The sequence below is a fragment of the Diorhabda sublineata genome, chromosome 10, assembly GCF_026230105.1.
Source record: "Diorhabda sublineata isolate icDioSubl1.1 chromosome 10, icDioSubl1.1, whole genome shotgun sequence".
Classification (NCBI taxonomy): domain Eukaryota; kingdom Metazoa; phylum Arthropoda; class Insecta; order Coleoptera; family Chrysomelidae; genus Diorhabda; species Diorhabda sublineata.
In genome coordinates, this window is record NC_079483.1 from 17,766,325 (window position 1) to 17,780,776 (window position 14,452).

Here is a 14,452-nt window from a genome sequence, read left to right on the forward strand (position 1 = left end):
TTCCTCGGGAAAAGAAAATTCAGCCTTTTTCCGATTCCTGTCGCGTAAGAAAAATTTCACCCGCTAAGTAAACATCATTAATAAAAGCAATTTAGTGCCGTGTCGCTTTTCTCTAGATTTCCTTTAAATTGTCGAAAAAGAAAAGAGGTGAATGCGCGCTACCCCAAAGTTCTGGTCGGAAAAGTTTACACACTTTGAAAACTTTTAAATTCAATATTCATGATCTGACGTGGAAAAGAAAAAGGGTTGTTCTGATTTATCTGCACTGAGAGAAAGTACATTTAATTTCGAGAGTTCTCCAGATAATAAAATACAATGTCTGGCTTTCCAGTCTTCCTGTCTAAGTCACTTCATTCTTCTTAATTCATGTACAGGGTGTCCCGGGAGTCGTATAAAATGAAGGATGGTCCATAGTAGAGGATAAATATACCGATTGAAACCTTATAAATAGACATTATTTCAAGTAAACTCTGTTTTGTACATAGAACATCACGTGTAACTTATGTTCATATTAGTCTGGATTACGTATATAAATATAAGACTTCAATCTCTTGACTATTTATTGCAAACCTTAATCACCTATTACCAGGTGACCGTGCTAGACAAGCGGCTAAAACCCATCTGGGAAATATATTTACGCATGAGTTGAGAGACTCTCACTAAAATTTTGATCATTTTGGACGCTTAGTTTCGGCGTTATACTTCGAGGTGTCAGGTGTCAGTCGGCTGACGGCAGACGTCAGGCGACGAGTTGCAGACGATGATTATGTGTTAATGTGATTACGGATGAAATATTTACCAATTGAGATTAGTATTATGATGTCGTTTAGAACGCATCGAGCAATTTTAGCACCATAAGATAAAATGGAATTTATGCAGATATCTGTTGGATTATTTGATTTGAATTTTATTAAGTATCATAATAAATCTATAGCGAAGAAGGAATTGCAAGATTCCAAACTTTTCTGAGAGGTTATATGAAACTGAGATAATATACTATGTACTCGCCCTTATCCGCTAGGATCCTCCGATTAATGGTCCTAATGGTAAAAGAACAACGAGATATCAACCTCGAAACATTAAATAAACTTTCTAGGCTCTTAATCCAAAAATCAGCTCATTACACTACACTATACACTATTGAAGTGTTTCCTACTATCTCTTGACGAGATTTTCAAGGTTAGACATTTTTCTAGTCTCTTTTGACATTTAGGTATAGTCGGGAACAGTGATCAAGATTATTTTAAACGACACGCAGTCAGTCTTGATTCAACACTGATAATACCTGATGATAATAAATAAATGAAGTTAATATTTACAACAATGTTTAAATTTCTTAAAGGTAGTGGAAATAAGTTTCTACTACCTTGATTTCAATCGTGATTTCGTTTACTCAGACTCTTCTGACTCAGAATATTTTAATAGTGCAGTGATTTTCGTTTCGTTTTAATCATTTTTTTCTTAGCTTTTGTAGACAATCATTTGTGTCATTAATTTACTTGACATCAAGTTATGTATGATTTAGTTTTCGATGAAATAAAGTCTGATTCATACTCGAGTGGCGCTGCTTAGCGGATAAAATCGAATTTTCAACCAATATTTCCGTTTTTACTTCATTGAATGGTTTCAAAATTAATTATATGTATTTGTAAATTTGTAATTCTTATTCTTAAAATCTTTTTTTGTCAAAATCTGGAAAAATGAGTGGCTCCAATGGAATAATTCGTGTATATTAATTTATGAAAATATAGAAAAAACATATCGTTGGTGAAGTTAATAGAAAATTTCCCGGTGAACGCTTTGAATTGCCCGGAAAAACCCTCCAACTTCCATTGATGATTTTGAGAATTCAGAAAAAAGGCCTACCATGAAAAGAATCTTAGAAACAGTAAAAAATGAGAAACTGGGATGAATTTTACTGGCAAAATAGATTCGTTTGGAAGACTGATTGAAAGAATGAGATTCAAATGGAAAAGAGCCGAAGATAACAGTTTTAATGGACGACATAAAAGCAAAAGATTTGAATATTTAAAAAATTTGAGAAAATATACAAAAGGGACGGTCAATTTTATATACTACTATCTGTGTTGATAAAACTAGAACATTTTAAAGTTGTTTCAACTTCCATATAGTGATCCCCCAACCCCAGTACACTCTTCCAACATCAATCTGAATATTTAATAAAATTTTACGTATTTTTTCACATTCTGGATTTTTGTGCCGCTCAATTTTTCGTTGGAAACCTCGTATAATAATTTATTGTCGCTCTTATGTAACGTATTACCTGCTAAATTAAAATTTTCTTTGCATTTCAATAATTTAAAAGGAAAACTTATCTATAAAAATCAATTTTCGACGTCTGTCAGTGGGTAAGACAAAGTTTTTTTATTTCGAATTTAAAATTATATACAATGAGCTATTCAAAATGTCCTTAAAACTCGAAAAGGAGGCACTTATCAAATATTCAGTTACTTTATAAATATTTCAAATATTTCTGTCAAAGAAAACAAAGAACTGCGGAGCTCTGTAACGATAAAAAGCGTATAGCTAAGAATATTCTCCATTTTCTTGTGAGGTACAATGAACTGTACGTTGTCGTCGGAAAAACTCAAAGAAAAGCTTCGACGAGAAAAATAACCTAGCAACGCTACTCACAGGTAAGTACTCCAAGACAAATATTTAGACTATTTTAATAAAATTTCGCGAAACGTAATTTGAAACCCGACGACATTCATCCGATTCTATTCCCTTGAATATTTTCTTGGAGGAACTGAGCTGAATAGCTTGATTAACTCCTTACAATGGGGGGCTGATCGTCGACATTATCTCTTAATTTTCATGGATAAATCTACATTTTCTTATCCTATGTTTGAACAGTGAAACCGGCGGTGATGGACTTAGTTTTACTGAAAATTATTACTGGAATAATGGTTAGCGTTTCTATAATGAAGATAATATCAAAGAGAAATTTTACATTTTAACGAAAATCACAGTATTACTATATTAAATAAGTTTTCAAACATACTTTTCTCCCAAAACGCCATTTATAGTTTTAATCCTCTTATAAAATGTCTTATTACTACACAGAATAATTCTGTTTATAGTACAAATAGAATTATTGTTCAAGGAATTAGTCTTCAGTCCCATATCCAAGCTAAAATATCAAGTTATAAGTACGCAATGGTATTTCCAAGTATTTTGAGCTTGAATAGAATTTGAGTTGTTCAAGTACTTTGAAATTTATAAGAAAATTCACTCGAAAACAATCAAACGAAGCAACGTGAAGAAAAAAAAATGTAATAGGAATGAAACCGTAGCATATACACATTGTACTCTCATTAACTGTGTCTTCCCCTCTAATTTTACATCATTTTCTGGTTGCCACTGTTGCTCGAAGGTGGATGACCTGAAAGCGAACGATCTTCAAGCTTATTGCACCGTTTGCTCACTCCAAACTAAGAGCGCAACCTCGAGACCAGCTCAGAGCAGTGTTTGCCGTTGTTTAAGAGCAATCTGAAGGAGTTTCTGCGTTGATCAATATCAATCGCTAAACCATGGATGCACTGGTACACATCAAAGATCAAGGAGCAATAGCAACAGTGGAATTCAAACTGAAAAAGTACTCCAAATAAGTGAAAGAGCAGAAAATGGTATGACCATCGTATTTTGGGGTTCGCTTGGTGTTGTCTACATCTAACACTTGTAGACGAGCAAAGTAGTTATGGGAACGTACTATATAGAATTATTGGGCCGATTCTATGTATATTTGGAATGAAAACGACTCTATTTGACTAAAAAACAGTGCCCCCAAGATAATGTATATCTATACTCGCCGTGACCAAATTCGTCGAATGGGTTGCAAACTGCATATTCAACCAAATTTCCAGATTTGGCTTCATGTGACTCTTTTTGTTCGGAAACTGCAGAAGCACCACAACTCCGCAAACAACTACAAGAAGTATTTTTTAAACTTAAAATTTAGAGAAGTTGGAGCATCTCTGGGTCAATTGTATTGAATTGAAAAGAGACTTTATTGTGGAATATATTGTCTTTTTCTAACATTTTCGTTTTTATTTGGTAGGTAGTTTTTATCGCAGCACCCTCGTATGTATATATCGAATCGGTATAGAAGACCAAGTAATTAAATAAATTTGGCAATGATCAATTTATGATATAAGTATTTTAATTGGAAATATGTGTATATCTTCATTTTTTATTGTTGTTTAGATATTTTTTCTTGACACTATATTTTCCCCAACCACGTTTAAACTGCGCAAAACTATTACAAAACGAATTTTTGATAATTAATTTTAGTAGATACCATGAATTCTCGTTTGTGTCCTTAAGCTTTTATCGTAGTTTTTAACTAATTATATAAGATAAAATTAGATAGAAATACAATAATTCTACTATACTATTTTTTTTTCCACACGACTTTGACGATGCTAATTTGAGTAGAAAACGTTGATGACTACGCACAGGTAAACAAATATTCTACCCCATACATATATTAATTAATTTTGCTTCTGTTGTACAAAACAGCAAAATTTTATAGAGACTTTGTTAAAACAAATTATATGAGTTGAGAAAACCATATGACTAATGAGTCTTGACGTGGATGTAGAATTAAAAAAGCTTTTTAATTAATCATTCATAGTAAACTTTTCGTTATACCATAATGTCTTCAGTAAATTCAAGTATATTTTCTTTGTTAATGTTCAAATATCGATAGAGCATTATATAAATTGTAAAAAAAGATCAATAATACATTATAACTTTACGACATTTTTATCGAAATGGTGACAGGAACGAAAAGAATATTCCCTATTTTGATAGGATCGTGATAATCATATTGCCCACGAATAAGGTATAGCGAATTGAATTTTTTTATCAAATTATTACTTTTTCCAAAAGTAAAGTTTTCTCTTGACACAATAAAAACAATGGTATGAAACCTTTTACTCCAATTTTAATAGATAACGCTACAAGAATCAAAAGAAATTTATAATTACACCAGAAGATGGAATAACTAACAATGGACATGGTCTTGGACTTGGATGTCTTATAGATGCTCAAGATTTTGATAAAGTATGTCTGCTGTATAAACATATGAGTATGATAGCTCCAATTGCAACAAAGATTATTCCTTGTAGAAAATCACTCATAATATACTAAAAAATTGAGTCTGGAGTACCCCAAGGATGCCGTACTGAGCCCCTCCATCTTCACAGACGACATAACAATGCTAGCCTTTCACCGCAACCCAGAAAAAAAATAATTTGAATAATATAGAAGAAATAGAAGTCAACGAATTAGAATTACACCTAATTAACTGCCAATTTACAAAAGTAGAGAGTTTGAAACATCTAGACACACATTTAGACAAAAAATTACGGTGGAACATATTATTTTTTCAATTTATATTTATTATAAAATTACAGTCTCAAAGACGTAGATTCTAAATTGTTTTAAGTAATCTGTGCCACAAAAATGTTTCTTCCGAGGTCTACCCTGTACAATATCTTCAAAAATGAGATTTATGAAATAATTTTTTTTTATGACTACTTAGTCGCTTCTTTTCTCTATCTAATGACGTAAATTGAGAATCTCTATGGACTTACATAAATTGGAAATCTCTATGGACTCTAGTTTAGAAATTATGAAAATTTTTATGTAAGCAAGTAAATTTTTTTAGAAATTTTTATAATTGAAAACACCTCTAACTTTGGTGTCTTATAAATCGATTTATACTAATTTTTAAGAACCTATTCAATTTTTTAATGAATATATGACAATTATTTTTTCAATTTATATTTATTATAAAATTACAGTCTCAAAGACGTATCTTCTAAATTGTTTCAAGTAATCTGTGTCACAAAAATGTTTCTTTCGAGGTCTACCCTGTACAATATCTTCAAAAATGAGATTTATGAAATAATTTTTTTTTATGACTACTTAGTCGCTTCTTTTCTCTATCTAATGACGTAAATTGAGAATCTCTATGGACTTACATAAATTGGAAATCTCTATGGACTCTAGTTTAGAAATTATGAAAATTTTTATGTAAGCAAGTAAATTTTTTTAGAAATTTTTATAATTGAAAACACCTCTAACTTTGGTGTCTTATAAATCGATTTATACTAATTTTTAAGAACCTATTCAATTTTTTAATGAATATATGACAATTATTTTTTCAATTTATATTTATTATAAAATTACAGTCTCAAAGACGTATCTTCTAAATTGTTTCAAGTAATCTGTGTCACAAAAATGTTTCTTTCGAGGTCTACCCTGTACAATATCTTCAAAAATGAGATTTATGAAACAAAATTTTTCATGATTACTTAGTTGCTTCTTTTCTCTATCAAATGACGTAAATTAAGAATCTCTATGGATTCTAGTTTAGAAATTATGAAAATTTTTATGTAAGCAAGTAAATTTTTTTAGAAATTTTTATAATTGAAAACAACTCGAACTTTGGTGTCTTATAAATCGATTTATACTAACTTTTAAGGATCTATTTGATTTTTTAATGAATATATGACAATTATTTATTCAATTTATATTTATTATAAAATTACAGTCTCCAAGACGTAGATTCTGTATTGTTTCAAGTAATCTGTGTCACAAAAATGTTTCTTCCGAGGTCTACCCTGTACAATATCTTCAAAAATGAGATTTATGAAATAAATTTTTTTATGACTACTTAGTCGCTTCTTTTTTCTATCGAATGACGTAAATTGGGAATCTCTATGGACTCTAGTTTAGAAATTATGAAAATTTTTATGGACGCAAGTAAATTTTTTTAGAAATTTTTATAATTGAAAACAACTCGAACTTTGGTGTCTTATAAATCGATTTATACTAACTTTTAGGGATCTATTTAATTTTTTAATGAATATATGACAATTATTTTATCAATTTATATGTATTATTGAATTACAGTCTCAAAGACGTAGATTCTAAATTGTTTCAAGTAATCTGTGTCACAAAAATGTTTCTTCCGAGGTCTACCCTGTACAATATCTACAAAACTTAAATTTAGGAAACAAATTTTTTATGACTGTTTAGTCGCATCTCTTCTCTATCAAATGACATAAATTGAGTGTGTGTGTATTCTAAAATTTCGAAATAAGGCAAATTTTTATGAACAAGAAACGATTTTCCTTTCAATTTACACTGAAGCTCCAGTTCCATAAGAAAAGATACTAATCATTAATATAAGTATTTAGCCAAATTAGATTTAAAATGTAAAATAGCTTTGATAGCTTTGATAAAATGTGATTTTTAAATATTTTTCACATATTTTTAATTGAAAATTCAAATATAATACATAAGTCGAAAAATCAAACTATCGAGTAGCGAACTTTGTTTTTCACTTTTTGAAAACTTACAAAGTTACCGCAATAGTTATTATTCACATGAAATTGTAAGTTTTCAAGCACCAATGGTGCAAAAAAGGATTTTCTAATTTTTTGACTTATGACACTATTTGAACGCAGGTGGCGTAATTAGATATAAGCGATAGCTGATGAATTTCTTTGCTTTGGTCATTAAATTGAAATTTATACCCATCAAATGGGATTTTTTTTATGTAGTAATGTATAATAATTATTATTTTATTATTGAATTTGAATTAAATAAAACTCAATACCAACAATAAATATACATACACAGTACGTTTTGTCGCAAACGTGCCATATTTTCAGTACTTGCTATTAAAATGAATTATTAAAAAAACCTTCCACCTTTTCCACACAATTTCATGATTATATTTCGGCACTCGGAAAAAATATCCACCCACCCATAAAAGAAGAAAATTAAATATACAAAAAGCGCACAGAAAATGAAACAGTAAAATCGCGACTTCCGTAAGCTTCGTCAGAAAGTACGCGGGACACTGAAAGCGGCAGGGAAATCAGCCGAAAAGCATGAAGCTTGAAAGCTTACTGGTTCGCTGGCGAGAGAGAGCCGAAAAACAGCTACACGGCTACGGCGGAAAAGCTCAAAGTTCGGCAAACACGCCGGCTTGCGAATTGGCATGCGCCATATTCACACAAATCTAATCTATAACATCACATCATGTTCTCTACACAATTCAATATAAGAACGGATGGACAGGTGCTAGGATGGATAGGGTGATGAGTTTTGGGAGAGATTTTCGGTTATGGGCGATGCCGTTAATTCCATTCGAAGCAACAAGCGGATCAACTAGATTAAAGATTTCGGTGACAGACTTAAAATTGCTCATGCTTGTGATTAGGATCAAAATGAAAAATTGAATATAAATCAATTCTCAAAATCATCAATTCATTGTGAATTCGGCGACAACCATTTTGAAAAGAGATTTCGTATTTTATATCTTCATTGTCTCAGCTAACTAAACAGGTCTCATTTTACGGTTATCCGAAATTATTTTGTGGTTTTTCTCAATGTTTTCATCGGTGACTCTTTGGGGAGTGCGCTGCGTGCATCTTATTCGGTGCTCGTTTCGCCTCGTTTAAACTTATCAAAACCACTTTTCGATGGTTAATTTTCCTGGGGTAAAGTATCCATTTTTACCAATTGAACCGCTTCATTTAAAATGATATAAGGCACAGAAGAATAATAAGACAGCTGTCAAATTTATACACAGCTAATCTACGTCAAAATGACCGCCGTGGGGTAAACAATCGACTTTCTCGTTAGTACCTATGTTGGCTTTTCCTGATTTTTCCCGATAGTGAGGAATGTTTTTTTATACTTTGTAATGTCAAGAGGACTACAAAGATGATTTTTACATCTATTTCAGTGGAATTACTACAGCGGAAACTCAGTAGATTTGCAGTTTTTTTTAGTCAGTTTGTAAGTAAGCTTTTAAGTAATTCACAAGACTTAGTTTTTTTGGAAATTGATTTCCATTGTTGCGTTCACGTTTATGAAACATGAGTTAGTACTTTTTAAGGCTACAAAGTGATAACTTAGTGACAGTACAAGGACAAATTCAAAACTTCTTTCACTAGATGAGATATTTAGACAGAGTTCTGCTCATTTTCCACAAGCTTCCAATAAAATTACTTTTTGAAAAGTCATTTCGCAATGAAACTGGAAATAATAACTACACAAAATCTATAGAAACTGACGGTAAAAGCATTTGTTTATCCCACGGCAGCCATTTTGAAATATACATCACCTGATTTTGACAGTTTCTTAGATTGCTCAATTTAATACTAGTAGAGTCATCTACGTGTCAGCCTACGAGCTTTTTGGTCTACCTAATGTGAGAATTTTGAAATTCGGTCAACACCTACATAATACGCTGCCGAGAACATGAAAAACTACTATAGAACTGGCGACATCATTTTCCGGCGATGAAAAATAAATATCATAACACTCTTTTGAGAGCCAATCAACATTTGAATTGCGCTCATATTAAAACACTTTCTAAAAAAGTCTGAACTAGAGTTTTCTTTGGAATCAGTAAGATAGAAGGAATCTACAATACCTTCTAGGCATTCGTGAGATTATGGACATCACATTTTCAAATAGATGGATTGGAAGAAGAAGGACTATCGAGTGACCAGCAAATTCTTTGGATTTAGCACGTCTAGACAATTTCAAATAGCTTATTTCTAAAGAAAACTAGATGTAAGCAAGTCACAAGGCTTGAACAAAAGTTTATTATGAATTGATTTCTATTTCCAAAGACAAGTAGGTAATATAGAACAAAGTAACATAACTGCAGGACAATATTGTCCTGTTTGTATTTGTAAATTGTAGAAAATTCGAATTTTTCATTTCTTTGTACAGAAAACATATTTCCAGCATATGTACAACGTAATATATTTTCTATGAGAAATTTAAAAATCTAATAACATTCCAGGGAAGCTTTAAGAGGTTCTGGTACTGAATCCGAAATACCGATTGAAAGGGGTTACGCGTTGTATAATTAATAAAACAAAAAAAATTTTAAAAAAAGAAGTGATAAAAATATTCGCAATCTCCTTGCGGTTTGTGTACTATGAAGCCGATTTGTTTGTAGTCCAGACTCATATTTAGGCAGTAGAAACACTCTTTCAATAACCTAACCTAACTAACCTATCATAACCTAACCTAACCTAACCTAAACATACTTAGACAGTAGAAATACCCTTTCAACAACATAATATATTTCAAAATATGTAGACATTTATATTCCATAACTGAATCAGTCATTAGGTGGGCTGAAAAGTTCGTAGGCGTTCTTAGTATTAAATCCATATAATTCTCAGTTGACTGCAACCTTCAAAATACATGTGTATAAATTTGACAGCTGTCATAATGTTATTTGATCGTCAGTGCTGCAGGTTTTCCGCGAATTTCATGTGTCTTGAATAATTGGTTCACCAGTCGACCATAGGGAATGATGCAGCCGCAGCTTTAACAGCCTACTCCTATTCTGCGAAGAACCGTTTATTTGTCGAGCGTACCTTTGTTTTTTTTCCTTTCTTCTGTTCTTTCCAATTCTGTTCTACCCAATTCCTAAACTGCAGTTGTCTTAATTCAAATCACAAACAACCCCACGTACCTCTCTCACTATAACTCTATTATTAGTTTTTGAAAATAACCTAAAAATGTAAACGTAGCGTATTCGACATGATGATTCCGATTAGTGTCAGCCAAATGAACTAACTTCCCCAAATTGTGGAAAGCAAAATTCATCTGCCAAGGACAAAAAGTATTTTGGGATGCACATGTTATAATATTTTCTTTAAAAGGAAAAACCCGTAAAAGGCGATTCCTACGTTGCGATATTTGTAGAAAACGACAACATTTCAAGAAGAAAAATGTGTTGTTTCATCAAGGTGCCGCAAATTCATAAGAAGGTGATGAAATTACAAGAATTGGATTTTGAATTGCTTCGAATCCACCGTATACTCGAGATCTAGCCCCCAGCGACTTGGTATCGTAAAATCATCGTATCGCCCCCGAAATTTTATTAAAAAAAATGTTTTTTCCTATGATAACATACGAAATATTCAGCCCACTTGTTGGATTGGTATTTATTGCGATTTTGATATAGTTTCAAGCGAAATTCATATGAAATTACAGTTTTTGTTAATAATATTTGAATTAAACAACATACATTTATTGCCAATCATTTTTCAAACAGGGTAATTAATATTTTTGTTTCGAGTCGGAGCCTTTAAAAAAACCGATGAAGAATCTCTTGCCTGTGAACGTACTTTCGACAAAACAGCAATAATTGGAATTCTTCGGAGAAAGCTTTCACTCAGATTGCGATGAAAACATAGTGAAAATAGGAAAATCCTCGAATGCGGTGCGGCAATTGAATTTTTTTGGTCGGCAATGCTGTTACGTTTTATCAGGATTAGAATCATGGATGCAGGATCAGGAGCGCTTTCATAATATAGATGTAGTGTAACCTAATTTGAATCGCGAAATACGAATTTCCCCACGAGAAAATGTGTTAATCTATGAATAAAATATTGCAAGGACGATTTCAATTGAAAATTTGAATATACAGTAATCCAAATTTTATACTAACAGCTGCAATATAGATTTAACTGGTAGCATTTTCCACTGCAATATTTTCAGATCTAGTTTGGTCTTCTAAATCTAGATTACGTCCTAGACTATCACTTCTTACGAAGTCTATTAGGTTAAAGATTGAATCTGTAATGTAGTATTTCATCAGAGCTTTTCCAAGGACTAGTACCATGAATATTACCTTTGTTAAACTAAAATAACGACAGTTCTCTGTAGTTTTTTCAACTCAATTCCTATTGGAATTACAATGACAGACCGTTTTGTTGTCTTCACTTATTAGTTCTGCCGTAATTTTGACGATTATTCCAATATGAACAGTTCCGTTTTCATCTTTTATTTGCCCAGTAGCTATTTCCATACTTGAAAAGTTATTTTTCCTACGATTCTCTCCATCAATAATTCTGTAGCTCTCAAAATAATTATCTTCTTTATTTCCCTCATTTCTCGTTATAACAAGGACTTGATGAGATCATTTACTGATAGCTGGGATTGCTTTGATCTAGTCAACCCATTGAAGAGGTGATGTACTTGGTCTATGTCGATCAATCTACCCCTACATGCCTGATAAATCTAGAAAATGCTTTCTTCTAGCTTTTTTTCAACACCTTATTATCAGTAAATGATTTTTTGTATCTATTTTACCCGTCCAGATCAGAATCGCCAGTGTACTAAAAAATGTAGAGCTAATAAGCAACGTAAGGGCGCAGTTTCAGACACAAAATCGAGATGATGAAGAGGAAATTGGATAAAAATATATGATAACAAAGTGGTTTGCTTTCTATGACATTTTCGGGGAGAGTACGATTTCCATGGCGCTTCGGTTTGGCTTAATTAGGCCAAAATAAACCGAAAATGAATCATGAAATTTTTTGATATCTCGCTTCGTTTTCGAGATATCGATACTTAAATTTATAACTAAACGTTAGTTCAAAATTCGCTTTATTGAACAGATGGCGTTCAATACTTCGTTTCAAATGAATATTTTATCACTTCAAATTCAATATGAATCTTGTAATTCGATAAATAAAAGATTTTTTATTTAATTTTTAAATTATTTACCTTGATACTCCAAAATAATATTAAAAAAACAGATTTTTATAACAAAATGAGCCATAACAACAAAAATAATAATAAAATAAAACTAAATAATCCTCATGGCGAAGAAAAATTCTTTTTAGACAATTTTGGCTGTAAAAAATTCACGATTCTTAACACTTGAAGTGCACCACGTGTAGGTGAGGTTAGGTTAGGTTAGGTTATGTTAGGTTAGGTTAGGTTAGGTTAAATTGATATATACAAATATTAAATGGAAATACATTTTTTCCAAAAACGACGCGAGATATCGAAAAATTGTATTCTTCATTTTCGACTTATTTTGTGTCCATTTACAAAATGGCATAGTCAAATCCAGCCACGGAATTCGTACTCGTGCCACATTTTTATACCGATTTTATGTTTCGGAATGGAACTAGTAAAAAATGTTATTAGGTAGATTGGGAAATAGAAAATAAAGGAAAAGGAAGACCTACATATGGTCTATTTTTATGAAAGGAAGAGTATGAAAATAATAAACCATTCGTAATCTATAATCGTATTTATTTACAACTTTTTGCATCGTTATATCTCAGAAATGGTGGCTCGTAGGAAAAACACTATTAGTGCGTTTCTTGTAAATAATTTCATGATCTACAGTTTTTGTCTGAGGTATTTTTGTGGTAAAACTTACCGTTTTACTGATAATCGCGAAAAACTCCGTTTTTTGATCTTTGACTTTGAATAAAATTTTTTCCATACGCGGAAATGATGGGAAACACTCAAATGTTATTTTCAATTGTGTATTGAACAATTTTACTGATTTTCAGCTCGATGAGAATTTATATAGCTTCACTCTTATTTTTTGGTCCTATTTGACCGGACTATTATAATCAGATAAAAGGAAGCTAAACGTAAAATAGTGAGTTGAAAATATTTGACATTGTTAGAAAAAATATAATAAAGCATAACGTTAATCTGAGCTATTAAATCGAGCGAATTTTATAAAAAAATGTGAAAACAAATCCGAAATTCCCAGATTTTCAGTTAAAACTAAACTTTTAACAACAGATATTTGTGTTTAATAACACTGCGGTATCTCGGCAGTCACTTTTCTCCCATATCCCCTCTCTTCTACCTGTTGTATGCTAATTTAAACTCGTCTTTTGTTTCTCGCCAAACCGCCAACTTTAGTTTGGAAAGAAACTTTTAAGTCCCTATTTATTTGTCTTCGCGTTTTGAGAAAAGGGCGATAGATATTAAAATTTAATTTCTCCTTCCAAACTTTACACTCAAACCATTATGTTAGCGGCGAAGTTTCCAACAATCCAGATAGAAATTTTTAATTGGAGCAAACAATAGTGTTTGTATTAGAAAAACATACATTTCCAGTTTTATGAATGCAACTTTGATTATTCACAATGAACACACTGTTTACACTACACCAACACACTCACGATTACACTGTCTGACGCGCGCTTCGATAACCAAGTTATCATCTTCAGATATTGAAGGCGAACTGTCTCTGAAGACGACAACTTGGTTATCGAAACGCATTTTGAATGAAGTGTGATTTGCAAAACTTTTTATTTACTTTGTTAAGAAAATATACACACACACACACCTCGTATGAAATATGGGTGAAAATATTGAAGCATTGCTTTCAAAAAAGTTTTATATTGAACTTTTTTGTTGAAGCTATTAATGAAGTTGAAAACTTCACCTGATTCGATACCTACTTCAAAAGAAAAGTTTCAGCTAACTCAGCGGAAAACTTGAATATATTTAAATTGTATTTAGGGATGCAACGTCCCCTAATATTCAAAAAAATATAAAAAAAACTATTTATCATTCATTCGATATTCATATTTTACGCTTTTGAATTCCTTAG

The 14,452-nt window shown here is 31.6% G+C and overlaps 1 protein-coding gene across 6 annotated transcripts in view; it reads right to left on the bottom strand.

Annotated features, from left to right (window-relative positions):
• Positions 1-14,452, bottom strand: part of LOC130449337 (uncharacterized protein CG43867) — a 297,480-nt gene that overhangs the window by 81,953 nt on the left and 201,075 nt on the right. The window contains exon 1 of one of the 6 annotated variants that reach the window (XM_056787090.1): positions 7,749-7,951. The exons of the other annotated variants lie outside the window; for them this stretch is intronic. The gene's annotated coding sequence lies outside the window, so the exon portion shown is untranslated. Of the gene's footprint in view, positions 1-7,748; positions 7,952-14,452 lie in introns of those variants that run through there. 6 annotated transcript variants of the gene reach the window in all.